This window comes from Anguilla anguilla, chromosome 10 (genome assembly GCF_013347855.1).
Source record: "Anguilla anguilla isolate fAngAng1 chromosome 10, fAngAng1.pri, whole genome shotgun sequence".
In the NCBI taxonomy this organism is placed as follows: domain Eukaryota; kingdom Metazoa; phylum Chordata; class Actinopteri; order Anguilliformes; family Anguillidae; genus Anguilla; species Anguilla anguilla.
Window position 1 is genome coordinate 14,255,783 of NC_049210.1, and position 19,506 is coordinate 14,275,288.

Here is a 19,506-nt window from a genome sequence, read left to right on the forward strand (position 1 = left end):
TGCAGTTGGACATTTGTTAGATGGGCCTTGCAAATTGAAAATAAAATTTTTTAAATGAATTATCTATAACTAGTATACAATATCTTTAATATTACTTCCACTGGAAGCCTGTGAATTTTGGAAATAGAAGTTAATGAGAAAACTGGTCAGTTCACTTTATCCATCCGATTTTCCTTTGTTTGAGTGTGACACATTTTTCCCTCTTGGAGAGGTCCACCATGTGAACAAGAAAAACAAAGAGAATGAACCCAGCAGTCCAGATGGACAGTCCCCTGACTACAGTAAATCATAGCCTGTGGATATGAGGAGCATTAGGGGTCTGCTTATTTGAACTCCAGACAGACCTTTCTCACACACATCAAATGTCACTGCTGCGTATGCTTTAATTTTATCACCAAAATGGCTAATTGAGCATTTCAAAGATGAGGTGAAATTATCCTGCAACAAGTCTGGGCCTTAAGAACCAGGGGGAAAACAAACACCGTCCCTCTCTGTTCTGTTGAGAAAGCTGTGGTTGTGAGGGGGTGGGGGTAGGCAGGTCCCAGGGGCCCACCACCCTTCCAAACCACAGAGCACAGAGGAAAAGCCCAGGAAAGAATAACAGCTCCATTTGCTTGATGTCTGACATCATGGAGCAAATTGAGCAGAAATGTAGGTCAAGACAAACCTGTTCCCAATATGTCGTTAATTATGATGATATTTAAACAGATAAAGACCAAAACAGCCCCTTTTTGTTACAAGCTAGATAGGCCCAGTCTTATGTTCAACACAGAAACATTAAACATGGATGAATATGGAAATGATACGCATATTTTTCATCAAAAAGCATCTACAGTATGCAAGAAAAAAGGACTGATGCTGTGGGAACAATGAATTCACGTTTATTCATTTCCTCAAGGTACTCGTGAAACCTTAAAATATGCAGAGAAAAAAGTGAATGTATTTATTAGTCAATAGTTAGGGGCCTGTATGAATCACAGCAATTTTGATGGCACAGGAGCTATGAGGATCTATTTGCATTGGTCTATTCCAATGAAAATGGTAAATTATGATGATGTTTTGGTTGCTGTACACAGTTCAGCTCCAGATTCTGTTTATACTAATGTTTAAACAGAATTTTAATGTTTTATGTATCTTTTCGAAGGACAGCATTCAGAATCCACTCATTGTACATTTGTACACATTTCTTTAATTTTTTGGTATTATAACAATTATGGAACAGTACAAGGTTTCCTTAAATTCTACATGCAGAAATTTCCTAGAATTAATCTGAACCTGCAGTTCTGAAACATTCCTTCTGGCTATATCACTGCTTCTACCAACTTTGACTCTTCATGAACAGATAGCTTCAATTCAGTAATAGTCTTCACATCTGTATCTTTGCCGATGGCTGCTCTTCTAAGAAACTATTCAGGAAATAGTGATGAATTTAACATTTCAGTGGGTGTGTTTGGCATGTTGTACACTATTTTACAGCGTATGTATAAGGACTTTCAACAGTAAAAATATGCTCTTTTTTAACTGCAGGCTTGCACTTTTATCTTGGTGAAATGATATGGCACTCACTGGAAAATCATTTCCACAGACCTTGTACAAATAGATAGGTAATGTGAGGCAACAGCATCACAGAGCTGAGATGGCTCAAGATAACTGCACCTATCTTGGCGTTTCAAAGGTTGTGTGCCTTTAATTAATTTTTCCTGCTGTCTGAAGGTTACAGCAAAGCCCCATTCTCTTTAATGCCAGTATCAAAATAGACCGTGAAAATATTTCCCAGAAGAATGCAGGTATTTAAAAAACACCAGCACATCTTTGTGGAGGACTGGGCGGTGGGTACCGAGCATAAATAAATCTTGGTTAATAATGTTGTACTGGATTGGTTGTGGATAGTATTGAACGCTTTTGTACAGTATTTTGATATGGTGACACTATTGCAACGAGAGTCTCTATAGCCACACTCCACCTTGTGAAACAGTAACTGTCACACAATTTAATATTATTTTGTTTTTTTAACAGGATAAAGTGAATTTGTGCAAGGTTTGCTAAAATCAACCATTTCATATGGTTCAACAAATAAAAATATCCTTTTAATCTTGAGGAGAATAAAGACAAACAATGTGGTGTAAGTTTGAATATTGTACTGTATCTCTGCGAAGTGTAGATCTTGGCCCTCATTTTCCCAGTTAATCATAATGGACAGATTTGTGCAGAAATGAGGCCTTTGGGTAGCACCAGATGTTCAAACATGCAGGTTGGGGGGTGATAGTAGGGGGCTTGTGGCTGGCTGAATCACAGGCTAAAGGTTTCAGACCATTAACAGGGCCTTAGCCTGGACATACGTCATCTGCCAAGTCCACAGCTTGAGTCTCTGTGATCTTCCAAGCACTATTCTTCACATTCGACACTGTATTCACAGTCTGTCCACTCACTCAGCTTCAAAAGAGCCAGATGTATGAGTCCTGGGGAGGGGAAACGGCAATGGTTCCCCCTCAGGAATCTACCACAGCCATTACTTCCCTTGTGTGAGTGCATGTGTGTGCGTGTGTGTGCGTGCGTGCGTGTGTGAGCATGGGGAACAAAGATTAGGGTAACAAAAGAATTTGGAAGGCATGAATTACTGGTTTTCAAAATGTGTATTGTATAATCGGAAGCATTTCCCTAGAAAATGCGTTTTATTCCCTAATGCATATCATGGTCAGAAATGACAACCCCCCCCCCCCCCCCCCCCCCCCCCGAAAATTCATTTACACATATTTTGCATCACACCTAGAATTAGTTATGCATTTCGAAGGGCATTCTTGCTTTTAAGTGGTAGGCACACTTTTTTCTCAAATAATATTGCTTTTTCATGCACCAAGCACATAGATACGCTCAGGCATTGATTTCTTTTCCCCAAGATCATATATTTGAATTTCTCACAGACAAAATCAAAAGATGCATGCTTTCATTTGGGAGATACCGTGCGTCAGTCTGCGAAAGCTCTCCATGTCTTTGCAATGGTAAATAACCTACATACGAATGTTTGTACTCATACAAAATTGTATGAGTGCAAATTGATGCACAGTGCTAACTTATGACCTTACGTAAATAAATAAGGTAGTCATAATGAAAATGGCATGAGCGTTAAACTATATATTTTTGAAGTGCAATATAACTGTTCCTAAATATTTGTATATGTTTATTGTTCTAATTATATTTGACAAAGGATATATGTTGTCTGTTTTCAAATAATGTCAATTCTGAGTAATACAGTAGTGACTAATAACAAGGTGGTAATTTGGTTTTGTGGTTAAAGGCTAGTGACAGTTTGCAGGTTCTATTCCCAAGTAAATCGTTTTAATTTGATCTTTGAGCAAAGTCCTTATGGTAAAGTCCATGATTCATGCATACGGGAATTGGGAAAAAATAGTTTAAAAATGTTGTCTGCATATATCTTTGTTTTCCTTACATTTTTCCCTTTTAATTTCATTTACAATGGCAGGAACTGTTGTGTCACATACATGAGCTATATTCTTTATCTGGAGCTGTTTTTCCTTGAGAAATGGGTGTAAATTAGGTAAAAATCATCATACACTTAAAAAAGAAAAATTGTTGATTAAGCTATACCGCAGTTGTAAAAATACATACATTAACTTCTGCGTTTCTGGAATATTCTCATTATAAGTAATTCGTCTTGACTTATATGTCTATGAATTCGTCTAGGACTTACTTAATAGTGACGATACGTATGTTGAATTTGAGCTGACTATGAAATCTGCATCTGCAACAACTTTTTGAAAACTGTGTAATGCTATACCCAAGTCTCCCCTAATGTATGCCTCGGCTTTGATTTAGACACCAACATTTATACATTAAGGTAAATTGTTTGATGCACACTCTACTGTATTTGAATGTAGGGTACAATTGCATGTAACACGACTTTCTGCTCAGGGCAAGATGTAATGTATTCCCCTTTAGCTACGCAGTTAGGAGAGACGTTCGTAGCTACTGGCCCTTTAAATTATGAAAGAAAAGCGTTGTCTCTGGGCGGCCAGTGGAGTCTAGCAAAATGCACAGGCAGAACCAATGCCAATGATCTCCCCTGGCTGAATCTCAAACCGATTTTCTTTCTGGTGGGGGAGAGCGATAGGAAAAAGAAGACTGAAGATGTTTCATTGAGCTCAAAGTTACAAGACTGTTTGAGTGTGTGGGTGAGTGAAAAGAGAGGGGGAGAGAGCGCGAGAGCAAAGGCACCTATCGAGAGAGCAGGAGAGAGGCGGCACAGTTACCACATTAAGCAGCAGACGCGACATTTGTAGCAAGTGGAAAGAACGGAACCACAGAGAAAGACAACACCGCTTTCTTGTGGATTACTGTTGGGAAAATTTACTGCAAGAACTAAAACAAATACAGTACACCATCATAGAAGAACGAATAATAATAAGGTAAGATAATCTTCGTGTAACTGGTAGCTATTAAGCGAGCTTAGTAAGCAAAGTGTTAACAGTAGCTTTTGAGCTAACGTTTGCTAACAAGCTAGCTTTCCGTGCATTTTTTTTTTTTTTTTTGAAGAAAAGCATTTCGAACAGCTAACGAGTAAGAAAGCCATATGGCTTGATTGCAAAACAGCTTCATCGGAAGATGCAAATTGTACGAACGGTCCCATAACGTTATTCTAATTACCCGATGAGCCAGCTAGCTAACATTAGCTAACAAAGACAAGGAAGACAACGCACAAACGTGACCCACTCAAAAGCGACACTGGATAGTGATAGTGCTAGACTAGTCAGCTAGCTAACGTTAGTTATATAGCTATGTGTAGTAAACTATGTAGCTGGCTTGCTAGCTACATGGCAGCAATGGTACTTGTTGGCATATCTAGTTTTACAACTATATACTAGCTAGCTAGCTAACGTTCGATGGCTACTTCGTTCAACTTGCAACGTTAGTAGCTGCTGGTGTGCTGGCGACGTTCATGTTGATTGTTGGCACGGTCTGATTTAACATGCAAGCACGTCAGATTTAACGTTGACGTTAGCTTACATGAAAATGCACTAGCTTTGGTCTGCTAAGCTGTAATCGTAAACAATTCACCGGCCAAACGACAGTTAGGGAACGTTAGCTAGGTATAACTGCTTTGCAGTTAATCCTATGGAGTAACGTTATTAGTAGCAAACCGAGTTTCTCAGCTGTTAAAGTAGTTAAAAGTAGTGTACACATTATTACTAGCTAGCTTGCTAACTATTGTTATACAGAGAAACGTGAGTGTAACGCTCAGTGGTAGCTAGGTGGATGCTTCGACAGTCCTTACTTAGTACTAGTTTGTTTTGCCAAATATACATTTCACTTTTGCCTGTTTCGCATGTTCGACATTTAGCGAATCTGTCAAGTGAACAGTGGACTTCGGAGTATACGCCGTGCTGTTAAAAGAAGTGTAAATTATCGTTGTAATTATCACAAAAGGAATTTGGTTCTGTCGTACGCCGACTTGTGAATTCAGCCGAGGCGAAATTTGAACAATCCGGGCAGGGGACGGGACGGCTGATGTTCAGTGGTCCTTCAGACATATAAGAATTTTCATAAATCCACTACTAAATTTGCTAAATGTAATTAGCTGATTATATGTGGCCCTCTGTTAACTACATATAAGGCACTGCTTTTAGAACTCGTACAGTTGCGCAAAGATATATGTAGCTGTTACCGGTGTGAGTTAAGACGCCAAGAAAAGAATGCTATTCCTTACTCCTCTGAACTCTGACCACTGTAAGCTATGCTGTATACAAGTCTCAATAAGATTGAGTGGGTGTAAGGTGGTGTATTTCAGATGTCAATAAAGGTCCATTAACTTGTGAGTGTGGGGGAGGAGGGATTCATCAACACAAAACACTGCTTACCTCAGACAACCTCTACTGCTGCTGCCGGTATGATAAGATACAAAAAACAATTTTTGTGAATACAAAGTGCATGGAACTTCTCCATACTTTCGTGTGTGCTTCCATTTGGTGTTTGTCCCAGTTCAGTTTTTTATTGTCGCTAAACGGAAACCTGAGAAAGGGCTTGAAGTTTTTTTTTTTTTTTTTTTTGCAAGCAAAACAGCTGCACAAGCAATGACCTTGTATAACTTTGGATATCAGTGGAGTAAGGGGAAATGGTTTGGGTTGAAGATGTTGGTGCTGTTGCAGTCTAGGCTCTGAGTTTCTAATTCAGGAAAGTAAAAAACAACACACCTATTACAGTCATATGAACCTATCCCGAGTCAGTTCTGTGGCCTACAGCATTAAGACTCCTGTAATCATGACAGCGCCCGTGCGGTTACATTCCCCCCCATGTGTGTGATAATCCATCCAACAACATCCGTCCTTCCGCTGTCTAACCTGCTTATTCCTGGTCAGGGTTGTAGTGGGTGCGGGAGCCTATCCCAGCATGCATTGGGTGACAGGTAGGAATGACACCCTGGACAGGTCCATTCAGTAACACAAGTGGCAAAAGGAGGTTTCTGTACATTGGGTCCAACTTTGTTCCCCCTCAACCTACCTTGATGGGGAAACGTACCTTATTTTGGTCTTTGGATTTCAGAAGTTAATTTGCACATATGTGAGTTTTGCAATGAGCATGTCCATTGGCTTGTTTCTCTGATTGACTGTATTGAGGGAGGGGAAGGAAGGAGTTGGAATCTGTGGAATTTCTGGCAACCACTTTTCCCTTCCACACTTTTATGAGACCAGGGTGTTGTTCAGTGTGTGTTTTCTCCTCATTTTTAAGTGCTTAACAGTAGGCTAGGTTGTAGGATTGCACTAATTACTGGCTAACTTTACTTTTAACAAGGGCATATAAATTATGGGAAAATCATCAATTTGATTTCCATGTTAAAAGGAGAGAATTAATGAAGTGAATGAATACATAATAGTTTTTAAAATTCAAGCTGTGATTTCAGTTTTGTCTCTGCAAGTATGCAGTGCTGCTTTTGGCAGGAAAATTGCAGTTCTTATAGTTTCCTTTGGAATAATATTAATGCAGCCCACAACACTTGCCAAAGGTGCTGTGGTGTCGTTTTGCTCAATTTCTTCCTGCAACCGAGGTAAGTGAGACAGATGAATCATAGAAAATATGAATCAAGAGTGCTTATGTCTACTTTGAGTTTTCTGAAAGTGCAATCCATGCATGCTACCTGACAGAATCCAGAGATAAGCCTTGAGTCAAAGTGAAACCACTATCTACTGTAAGCATTAAAGAGTGCTTGGCAATTACCTGAAATCCATTGATTAAATGAGGTCAGCCAATAAAATAGATTTGTTTCTTTGAATTGTCAGTAAAGCTTCAATCTCGTGTTTCCCAAGAATGGATGCTAAGCTTTCACAAAAGGGGTAAAACATTTGCAATGCTATTTACTGTGTCCAGTAATAGGATCTATCGTTTTAAAGTGCTGGGGTGTGAAAACAACTTGTAAAACATCCTCATTTGTGGCTTTGCCTATAAAACCATGGGTTCAGTGTATCTCAACATGCAGGCAAGATAAGAACGCATGTATGGCCATCACAGTTTTAATTTGCACACCCACTTGCTCATCCGGCTTTATCGGAGATAAACCAGTGATCTTGTCACTAGGGACATGGTGTGAGTTTTGTTGAAAGTGAGGAGTTTGGGAAATTGCAATTTGCCATGATTTAGTCCAAATGAATCTAATCTCTGTAGGGTGAAGTGAATGTCCAGTAACGTTCTGTCTTCAGAATGTTATGATTCAATTAGTCCCTTGTACGTTGTTGATATGCTTACCTTTTTACTAGTGTATTTGTATCATTAAATATAAATCAGTTGGGAAAATATACAAATCTATATTTGGTTATAGGCACTTTCCAAACAGGTTTTTTTAATAGTCTAAAGAGAAACATCTTGGTTCAAAAGTGTGTTCACCTTGATTTCCAAGCCTCATTCTGAAGTAGCATCAGAAGCTAGCAGCAGCAGTAGTAGCAACACATTAAATGTAAAAAAAGAGTTATGCCTTCTGTATTTAAATTTCTCATGCTTCTTTTGGATCAGTCAGGCTAAAGTAAAGCGTTGTGTCTCATCTGCCATTTTGCCTACTCCAGACTTTGTGGTTGCTGCCGTACACTATCTAGGCAAGCCCCTGGTCACTTTGCGTTGCTGTTATTTTTACCCATCTCTTTGCATGAGAGATCATGCTTTCACTGAGTGCGCATGCTGCTGAAGTGGTGTGGAACCGGTTGTTACTGGAAATATCTCCATGCTGATAATTATGTTATGGTGTCGAGAGATATTTATCGTCACAACGTGATTTCTTGCTCAAGTTAATTTTGGCAAAAGGCAGATTCGGAAACACCCTCACAGTGTAAAGAGTAGCCGAGGTTACCGGACGGAAGAGGTGAATTGCCGTTTCCCACTTTCTTTAACTTGATGTGACTTCTTGACCTTAGCGTTTTCTGTAAAATTGCCTCCTAATTGCCAATGGGAACACACTAATTTGGCTTGTAATGCTCTACAGTCCCTCCCAATATTGCAGTACCTAGCTTAAAATATGCTGACCTGACCATGTTTTTATCGCTCTGTCGCGGTGGTCTTGGTTTTGAATTTTTTATGAGGCCGTGAAAGACGTTCATGGTGCAGGCATGTTCAGATTTCTTTCTTTTTTTGGAATCTGCAAATGGATTTTTATGAGGTTTTTGCGAATAATCAATAAAAAGAATAGCATCACTGGGTGCTGAATGCGTCTGCTTGCTTGAATTCAAACTGTGGAATAAAAACAATGCCGTTTTAAAAACTGAATGCAAGCATTTTCCGAAGCATGAAATGCGATCGTTTTCTGAACGTTATACTCCATAAAATGTAGCCTCGGCTAGTTATCGCAGGCTGCTATATTTGTAATAGAAATCAAATTTTTGTGGAATTAGCCTATTATTTTGCTTGAATCTTTATGGGTAGAATTCCCGACAACTACAAATGCTTGAAATGCTGATCTTCTCTGCTAAGCCATCTGTTGTCTGAAAGGGTGCACACGGCAGCACAGGTCGGTAAGCGTGGGGCTGGGAGTGGGATTATTGCTTTTCCTTTGGGAAAGGCTCGGTCCCTGCGTTTCGCCATAACCGCTCCGCCGCAAGGCTCCCGCGCCGAAAGCCCGCGGCGTCGGCCCGCCCGCGTGTTTCGTTTGAGCGGCACTCCCGGCTCGACGCCGGTAGGATGGCCTCGCGCGCGCCGCCAAAACGATCCGGGGAACTCGGCCTGCGGGTTTTTGTTTTCTTTTCTCCCCGAGCGCTCGGCAGGGTTTCCGCCTCGTGGCCCGGGCTCCTGGAACGCGGCCTCCCCCGGGGGACTCCCCGGCTCTCTCTGGCGCCGACATCGGCCCCGACCGTATTCGCGCGCTCGCTTTTAAACGCTCGCGAGCGGGGCGGAGACGACCCCAGCCCAAAGGCGGATTCAGATCCGCCCCGTCCCACACAATGCCATGTTTACCCGGCAGCGACGGTTGCCGAGCAGACCGCAAACGCGCCCCGCTCGCTCCGCTGCTTCCTCTTCGCCTTTTCAGCCAGCGCCGGCGCGCAAAGCGGTTTGCGTTCACCTGGTCTGACCTCGGATTTCCACATCTCAGCCCAGAGCCTGAAATATGCAGAGTTTTTTTTATGGCTGGAGATTGGCTCCGGTGACGCCTGCGAAGCACACGCTGTGTTCTCTCTCTTTTGCTCTCTCTGCGCTTTTCGCTCTCCGCAGAGTCACGGGCTTTTGCGGCGGACCGCGTAGCTCCTTCCCCTGCAGGCCTGCCGAGGGCTCGGCTTTAGGTCACGGACCATGTGGGGTCGGAGGCGGGGGGGGCACGGCCGAGGACGGGCGAAGATTCGGCGCGGCCCTTCAAGCTCTCTGAGGTTTTCGGGAACCGTTTCCCCCCCCCTCCCCCCCCCGGGATTCGCTCTGGGCCCCCCTCCCCCAGTCTTGCATTCCTTCCCCGATGCAGCGAGCGAGGGAGGAGAGGACTATGAAAAGACAGGACTGTGTTCATGTCCGCCGCAGCTGCCGCGTGCAGTCTCTCTGGAGCATGATGTCATCGCCGCCGCCAGTCAATCTTCTCTCACCAGGAAAAGCGAGACCCTGTGTTTTTGTCCTGTTCTCTCTTGCATTTGCACACGCATGCACGCACACATGGGATGCCACAGTGGGCCGGTCTCGAAATATGTTTATAATGGCCGTGCTTGAAACGCTGCTCTGTCTGTTGATATGCAAAGGAGAGAGGTCAACATGTACAAATTCCATGCATTTTTCAATACTGTCCATTTCCGCAAATATTCGCTTGCTGGCGTTTTATCGGTTTAGAAAATACTTGAGTAAGAGGAAGCACCTCTGACCTCTTACATTTTTAAGTCACCCTCAGCAATAGCAAAATGATTGATTTTTGTATTTCCTGCATCCTGAAAACTGGAAAGGCATTTGATTGCTTGATAATGGCAACAACTGTGCTTGGAAACATTTTGATAAAATGGCAATACGCAGAGCTGGTTCTCTTACAATTATGAGAAAAGCAGTCAATCTTTTAAACGGGCCAGTGGGGGTTGCTCATAAAAGTTAGTGATAGGTTTTGTTTTTCCCACATAGCAAAAAAAAGCTGGCACTGTGACATAGCTGCATTCTCAGATTCATAAATGTGGGTTAGCACTAGAAATGCCCTCAGGATCCTGGCAGGAGCAATCCCATGCCAACCATCCATTTGAATAACGAATGCGCTCGGGTAAAAATTGCATTACCAGATGTTTTCTCGTTATACCAGTTCAATCTAAAATCTAAATCTAAAATCCATTGTATCAGTGAGATTGATGACAGCAATAACTTTGTGCTGTTTGCAATCCACGGTGATGCATACTGGGGTTTCCTTGCTTGCTGTTTCACCGAGAGGAATAAGGCACCGCCACACTGATCGCTCGACCACTACCTTCCTTAGTCGGTAAATATATTATCGCCATTGGCATTTTGTTAGCTAGAGCTGGTAACTTCACGTTTATGAATGTCTCCCAATGTGTTTGTTTTGGAACAATATCTGAACATGTGAGTTTAATTAGGTGGTCTGTACCAAGTGGCACTACGGCCAGCCGGACGTCTGGATTTGGTATCAATTTGTGGACAGTGTTGGCATGCTGAAAACCAGAGCGTTTGTGGCACGGGCACTACCTGGAAGAACCTTGTATTTTTTTTCATTTATGAAGGTTTGGTGATTTGGGAGCAACACTGGAGAGAGTAAAATGGAGCAACACGGTAGAGCAGTGGTAGCCAATCCTGTTCCTGGAGATCTACTGTCCTGTAGGTTGTCGCTCCAACCCTGACAAAACACACCTCATTCAACAGCCAGAGATCTCGTTGAGTGGCTAAGTAGTAGAGTCGGATATTCCAAATTAGGGTTGAGATGAAGACCTGCAGGAGGACGGTAGATCTGCAGGAACACTGCTGTAGAGGGTTAAAAGTAGCAGCACACTGTGTCCCAGCTGCCTCATCTGCACGGAGCAATGCATAAATATTGAAGCTGCGCAAAGCCAGCATAAGGAAAAGGACATAAATACTGAAGTGCCAGATTACTGCAGTAGAGCCGAATGACTCTGGCAGGGCACGGACTGTCAAGTGCAGGCTTTCTGTTGCCATTAAAGGACGTTATTGCCAAGGCCAGGGGTTTAATTACTATAAAAGGACCCCTGGAAATGCATTTCACATCTGGTTTGGAACACATTCGAATGAATACGGCTCTCTGCCGGGCCAAGGGCGGTCAGCCGCTATTGTGGCTGGTGAAGCTGCACTGCGGAATGAATGTGTGGTAATGCACGGCTTTGTGGAGAGCAGGCCTCACACTTGGCCCCCGCTCTGGCATTGTTAGCGCGATCCAAATCCCGCAGCGTTTGGCGATGGCTGGAGCGGCGTGCACCGCGCCTGGCTCTGGCTGCGCGTCACGCGCCCGTGCGCTCTCGCTGTGTGTCACGCGCCCGTGCGTTCTCGCTGCGCTCTCCCGGTGCGAAACGGCGGCGGCGCTTTGCGGCCGGAGCGGCCCGGCCAGTTGGCGGGGCGGTAATTGGTCCGCGGGCTCGGTTCGCACTCCAGGGCTGGATAACGCCGCTCCTCAGAGGCCGGCGTCCTGGCCATCGCGCCGGCCGGCCCCATTCCAGGCCGACCCGCCTGGTTGCGAGCGGCCTTTTTGTCTGAGCTAATTCGTGTCGAAACGCGCTCCCACCGAACGCTCTGTCCTCAGCTGGCTTTATAGATTTGCCCGCTGGAAGTCAGTTGGGCTCAACCCCCGTGGCTCGAATGAAATATCGAGAAAGCAGTTGTTTTTTTTGGGAAATGGATTATGTTAAGGCGGGTGCTCGGGAAGAAATATCATCACTGTCTCGCCGGTGAATTTAACTGTGCTCCACTGACCTCACTTTTATGATAAGATACGTTTCATGGCCAGGATCAAGTACAGGGGGTAAATTCTCCCTTCTGTTTTATTGTTTCGTTGGTATATACGTATTTGGATGTGTATGTACGCATTTGGATGTGTATGTACGCATTTGGATGTGTATGTACGCATTTGGATGTGTATGTACGCATTTGGATGTGTACGGTACGCGCCGCAGGGCTTCCTCACAGCCAGTCTTCGCCGAGGCTGACAGAGCCCCATTATGCGGGCAGATTTACACCCTTGGCTCGCACGGGCCTCTCCCATCTCAGCTGCTCCACCCCTGACATTTCCAGGAAAGTAGTGCGGGGAGGCCCACATCCAGAGGGGGAGGGGGAGAGGGAGAGGGGGAGGGGGAGAGGGGGACGGGAAACTCAAACAATCAGGACCGTTGAAAATCTGGGCATTGCATCAGCGCGTCTGGCAGAACTAATAAATGATCCCTTTGCCGGGCTGTAGTGGAGCTGAGAATGGGAATAGGCAGGGACCTCCATTCAGGCTCGGGCTGGGGAAACTGCACCTGAGCGAGCGGGGTTTCCTTTGTTGTGTGCCGCAGGGGCAGCCGGTGCGGCTCTTCCCGAGGCGAAGGGCTCTCCGGGATCCGGCTCCTCTGCCGGACCGACCCCAGATTTGCATTTCCTGCCCCCTGTCAGCGCAGAGGCGTGTGTTCTCTAATAGATGATTGTGTCGCGGGGCGTAATGTCAGGTGACTGATTGAACCGCGGCTCGAAAGCTCTCTCGCTAATGAAAGCGCTGTCTGTTGAGTGATATAACCCGTTCGGCAGTGTCAGGTAGGTTTGCAGATAGCGCGGGTGGGTCAGAACTTCATCAGGGTTGGCCCTTCATGGTAGAATGGTGAGTTGAATTGATCGTAGTGTGGGCTCTTGTAATGTAAGTTTTGATGCTGCAAAGCAGCTGCAGTCATCAATTCAAATGCTGTTCGCTGTCACCTTTTTTGCTTGGTACTTTTTTTTATTAAACGTGCAAGTTCAACTATCACACTCTAGCCCATTCTGTTAGGAAAACATGGATGATTCTTTTGGTGTTTATATGGAAGTCAATTCATTAGCTACAACTGAAAATAGCTTCGACTGAATAATTGCATTTTTCAAAACGTGCAATGAAAAGGCTTTTAAGTATCCTCTTCAAGCCCCAGGTATGAAAAAAGGTTCGGATTTCTCTCAGACTATAAGCTGTTACAGGGGAAAGAAAATGAAAAACTAATATTTAGTTGAAAAAAAATATAATATGGACATAATGAACAACATATTTTGTTATTTAAATGGTTCTGTTGCCTTCAAATTGCATCAGATCAAAGTGTTTCCCACACTGTTAAAATACAGCGCTCCAGGACGGCCACTGCAGGAATCAGCAGTGCCTCTGCTGAGTGTGCTCCCGGCTCCTGCATTAAGCAGCAGCGTGTGATTTATTCTGGGGCTCTTATGTGATGCTATTTAAGCCTTATTGCCCAGTGCGCGCTGTGGCGTTCTCAGGTCCAAGCTTTCGAACATGAATGAAATGTCGAGTGCGTGTTCTATGGAGAAAGACAGTGACAGACAGCGCGTCATTGTCGGCCAATTAACAGCCGATAAATTTCAGTGTTAATTTCTCATTTGATATTGCCTGTAATTAGCTGCCATTGATTACCATTCCTTTATTGTTAATTATCACGTCGGTGGCTAGTTATTCCCAGAACAGTGTATTTTAATGTAAAGTCTTCTAAACATTACTTGGTATTTTTGTTTCTTTTTGTTGAGCGTTCTAAATTGTTTCCCTGGTGATTTAAGAAATTTAAGGTTGTCGGACCTGCGTGTATGAGCATGACTCCAAAAAAAAAAAAAAAAAACACATGGGAAACACCATAATCCGGGTGATATTTTGGTTGTGGTGCGATCCATGCGCTGTATTTGTATTGGGCCGACGCCTTTCTACCAGCATGTTTCAGCTCCCGCCTCTACACGGCCATGCTTCCTGCTGCCAGCCCAGGCCCTGAAAGCAGGGCCCTGCGGTTTCTGCAATCACAAGTAGGCAATCACGGAAAAATAAATAGGCCTATAAAAAATGGAGTCAGTAAAATAGTGCAGTGTAGACTTGAATTCTCATTTTTTAAAGCAATATCAGCGATGACGCCTTGCTTCAGTTTTGCTGCAACAGCAAACGATGAACACTGCTGTGATCAAGACTCTCTCAGAAGAAACAAATGCTGGATATGCTGATTTTTATTTCCGAGAAATATGAAATATTGAGAACACACACAACCTGAAAAGAATAATCAAACCCATTTTGCGCGGGCTTAGAGAAGCGTGATCTCGTCACTCGCCGGTTAAGCTGAACGCGCGGCGGGTTGTGTTTCCTTAATGATCAGGTGCAGCGTGGGAAAGGGGAGGCGGAGCGGGGAGCTGGTGACGAGGGGAGAGCCCATGTGACAGGTGTGGGCTGAGCCCGAGGTGACGTAGCGCCCCGCCGTGTGGAATGGAGCAGAGGGGCTTTGCCCAGGGCCGCTTGCGTAACGAGGCATGGCAGATTTACAGTCTTTACCTTTGTCATATTCCTCCCACTGCACTCAGCCTGTTACTCTCTCTTTCTTCTTAATTTCCCTTTCTACTTCGCTGGAGTTGGCACCACTCTGAGATTTCCCTTTTTTATATGAAACTGTGGTGGTGGTAAATTCCGCTGCGGTTTGGTGATTGAGTATCAATGCCTGCCTCAGGCAGCCTGCAGCGGGACGGCCATCTTGCCACCTCCAGGGTTCCTCGGGTTCCTGGTCCACTGTGGGGAAGCCCCGCCCACCCCCCTCTCTTAGCGGGTTTGCAGTCCTCACGTGGCGACCACGCTGTTGACGCGTGATCGACGGGAGCGCGGGCAGGGGGCCGGGTCGCGACTCCGCGCCGTCCGAGCTCGTCCCGGAGACACGCCCCCCCCCATTAAACAGGATCAGCTGATCCGGTGGGGGGATTTGGAGAAAGCGCTGGGTCCGCTCGCTAAGCCGCGCCGGTGTGAGGAGACTGAGCTTCAGCGGGCCGCACGTCTGAGTCACGCCACCCCCGCCGCCGGAGCTCACCAGCGGCTAACCGCGCACGCGCCGCCACCTCCGCGCCGCGCTCTTCAGAAGGGCAGCGGGGGCGCTGGTAATCCTGGGCACAGCGCGGTGCCGGAGGGCGGTGGCCGACGGTTATTCCCCCCCCCTCGTCACAGCCGCTCTGGCTGTGAAACAGGAGGCGGTTATGAAACAGGATGTGAGGACCGCTCGCCTGCTGAGCGCTGTTAGTCACCGCTGCCTCAGCCTGGGACCCGTGAGAAACCTGCACATCGCTGTGAAACCCAACCAGGGCTGAGCGCACCGCCAGTGCAGACCTGCACCTCCGTGTCCTTCCTGCCCAGCTACTCAGATCCTCTGATCTTCTCTTTCATTTTGCATCCAGCGCATAATGTCCATAGCATTGTTTACTTGCCAGTTCCCAAAGCCGGTCCATCTGGGGCTGCACAAGGGAAAGGAACGAGCTTTTTCCACACGCCTTCCCCCAAATGTCAACCCACAACCACAGGCAGCCGGAATGGAGGGTTTCCATCCTTCTGCAATTCTCGTGCGAAAGAATGGCAGCTATTATTCAGAAGGACGAGATGGAAAATGGGGGCGGGGGGGGGGGGGCTGGGGCTGGTGGAGGGGACACTCTGATTCGCTGCAGCGTTGACAGAGCAGGTCACTTCCACGCCCCCTCGTTTGCGGAGCACGGTTCCTGGGCAGGCCGCTGGCGTAGATTGGGGAAGTTTTGCTATTCTCGTGAAAGGGGATCCACAGTCCAGACAGGGTAAGGTTCAGCCAGCCAGCATTCCTGCCTTCCAGTTCCCCAGCTGCTATCGCTAAGCAGTCGAGGAGATGTTTCATTGCTAGGTGCTGAATATAGAGGTAGGACTGGCATGTATTTTTCAAGGCCAGTACCAGTGTTAAGCACGCACAAAGGCCAATGTCTACCTATCGTTAAGTGGGAAAAGGTCAGAAATACCAGGCACAAATTGAATGTGAGGAATAAGAATTTGCACCATATTTTGTCCTTAAATGGCTCTGTGTTTTGCTAAATGTCGTCCTCAGGGCTGATGATTCTGTTTTGAACGATATGGTGTAGCCTATGACTTTCCTGGCTGACAGTGACTGTTAAAGATTTTGTGTAATAGGCCTTTTACTTAGGCAACGTAGGTAGGAAAGTGATGCAGAGAAGAAATCAATGAGAATGTGATTAATGTCTATATGAAGGTTTTTTTTAACGATCTATAAATGGGGTGGGGTTTGAAAAAAATCACTAACAACTAGCCTGATTTAAAATTAACTTGATATTTTGTTGAGGTAAACTTGTGAACGTTGGTTGTGCCACATATGACTATTTGTCTCAATTTGGGTTCAGAATATGCTCTGTGTGGGGAAAGAATGGAAGGAAAATGTCTGTTGCTAGCGTGAAGGCTGTCGAGCTGCCCGGTGCACATGACGGCACATTCATAAGAAGACCATCGCAGCTGTTATTACAGCTAAACAGCGTAACGGATTTAGCTGAACTTTGAATGTAAACAGGATTCTTTTCATCCGCAAACGGGTAGTATGACGTCAGTGTTGAGGAGGAGGGGGATGAGCGCTGAAAAGATCACAGACTGTCTCGCATTCGTTGGAATTTTACAAGCGGTTGAGTGGGTACTGTGTGATGGATGCCTAAAGTAGCGGCTTGGTCTATTCATGAAATGACATTTGAGGGATGCGGTTGAGTGGGGAATTCTCTCCAACTTGGACACGATAAACTGGACTTCACACGGTGTTGCCTGCCTGACATGATATCTACAGTCTTTATTACTTTATTGCTTTATTTGCCATGCTGCATGCAGTCAGTGTATTAATATAAATGAATGTAAAATGATCAAGTAGCCTATGTTATTACTTAATGCTTTTAACAGTATTGCATTTTTCAGCTGTGTATACAGTGCCATCCAGAAGTATGGTAATGTTACATTGAAATTAGTTATTTTCGCTATATACTTAAGGATTTGTATTTGAGATCAAAAGATGAATATGAGACAAAATTGGGGACAATCAGCTTTTATTTTCTGGCATTTACACGCATATGTGTTTTACCATTTTACAGAAATGGCTGATTTTTTTCTGTTGAGTCTGAATGATGTAGGCTAATGTTAACTAAGCAAGCTGAGATTAGAGGAACTCGGAGAGAGGAACTGACATTCGCTGCACAGTCGTTTGCAAACGCTTGAATGGCAAGAGTGGTTTCGATACTTTTATTGATTACTTGATGACAATTAATGGATTCCTACTCAGGTTTAATATTTCCTGTTTTGTTCCAATTACATGGCAAGCTGAACGCATACAATGTTTAGGTGGGGTTTTGCGCATGCTCTCTCCGAGCCATAATTTTAAGATGTCCGAGACAATGGCAGTTGCATTGTTCAAGAGGTCACAAGCACTATGGGGGAAAGCTTTAGTAACACTACAAAGTTTGGTTATGCAAAAAAAAAGAAAAAAAAAAACATTTTTTAAGAGTTTTTAAAAAATTGCAATTCATACCTGCCAACTGGGTGCAGAGTCAAGTTTTGGCCCAGTTCATTAGCCAGGCCGATGTGTCGCTCCACGTCTTTCTGAACGCGTTGGAAATGTGTCGGTGCTGTGAGCTGATTGCTGTGGAGCGTGTGCAGGCTGCAGTGTCCTTCGTGTGCAGTAGCTGTGGCACTGACAGGTGGTCTGACACTCGTCGCAGCCTCGCTTTGACGCGAGCCTGCACAGAGCGGGACCTTTCAGAAACGCGCCGTTACGTAAGTCACAGGCCTTTCTGAGCTGAGCTCGACGGCGTGATTCCGTCTCACGGAGTCCCCGATCAGGAAGAGAAGATGCCACAGCCACTGAGGGCCACGGAAGCGTACGGGGATCGGCGGAGGAAATGTCAGCGCCTTCACGCGCGACACTCTCAATCCCCCACCCGTTATTTAGGGCAAAGCTTTCAGGGAGGACGCAGAGGCCGTAAAGCGTAGTTTTTTTTCTCTCTCTCTCAGAAACATTTTATCCCGTACGTTTTCCACCTGGGGTAATTTTACAAGACAAAAGGAGCGTGCGGCATCGCGGGCGGTTTTAACGACCCTGAAACGCGCTGGCGTGTCGAGAAGGGGGCGGGACCAGACAACCCCGGCCATAGAAACGACCCCGTTTTTTAACGAGGGCTTTCCCCTTGATCCGGCACTCGTGGTTTGGAGGGGTTTTTTAAGCATGAGAAATGTGTGGGACAGATGGGCGTGCTTCTGCAGCCACACCTTCGCTCAGTCAAAGCGACGCCCGCGGGCACTGCTCGCTGGCTAGCGTTAGCATTCTGCCCCTGAGCCAGACCCACGTGACCACTGCAGTCGCACTGCCGGCTTTTCACTGAAGCACTGCTGGAAGCTCAACCTTGCTTACGTTTCTTTTTTCTAAATTTTAGCCAGGTTACCTGGAAATTTTTGCACATCAGCAAATGTATTGTTAACAGAATATCGGATTGACCTTAAACATTCTGCAGACAAACAACGCTCTTTAGTGTCTTAGTGTTTGTGACTCATTTTAAAACAAACATTTTCAATTCAGTTTCTTTTGTAATTGGGACCCTGATGGCACTACCACAGGCTGATGGCTCCTTGCCCTTCTGAGTGCGTTGGTGATTGGTTACCTGTTCTCAGTAACCGGCACGACTCCTTTTTTGCGTCTCGGAGACGGATCTTATCCTACCGCTAGCTTAGCAGCAGCAAGTCAGTACCTGGCTTTATCTGTTAAAACGGGTATTTTAAAGATCTTTTTTGTGTGCTGGTGCAGTTAACCTGTGGTAGCTAAGGGCGCATAGAACTGTTATAAATAAGGGCTAACGACATGCTAGGTATCCATCATTCTGTGTGACCTCCACTGAAGCAAAGTCATAAAGCGCTACGCTAGCTGTGATGAATGCACTTGCTCACCCGTACATGCTTCTGTCCAAAAGCTCAATTTTTCTGGTTGTATTTCCTGGGCCGATGGTGCTTGTGAGGAACGTGAAAGAGCAAAGGGGCCAGAGACTGCAGCATGTGAAGCTGTAGGGGCCAATGCATGTGCCTTG

The 19,506-nt window shown here is 45.3% G+C and overlaps 1 protein-coding gene across 15 annotated transcripts in view; it reads left to right on the plus strand.

Annotated features, from left to right (window-relative positions):
- The first annotated feature begins 4,016 nt into the window (after positions 1 to 4,016).
- The window catches only part of ncor2 (nuclear receptor corepressor 2), a 138,865-nt gene continuing 123,375 nt past the window's right edge, over positions 4,017 to 19,506 (plus strand). For 14 of the 15 annotated variants that reach the window (XM_035378722.1, XM_035378724.1, XM_035378733.1 and 11 more), the window contains exon 1: positions 4,018 to 4,424. The gene's annotated coding sequence lies outside the window, so the exon portion shown is untranslated. Of the gene's footprint in view, positions 4,425 to 19,506 lie in introns of all 15 variants that reach the window. The other variant, XM_035378736.1, reaches the window with a different exon arrangement.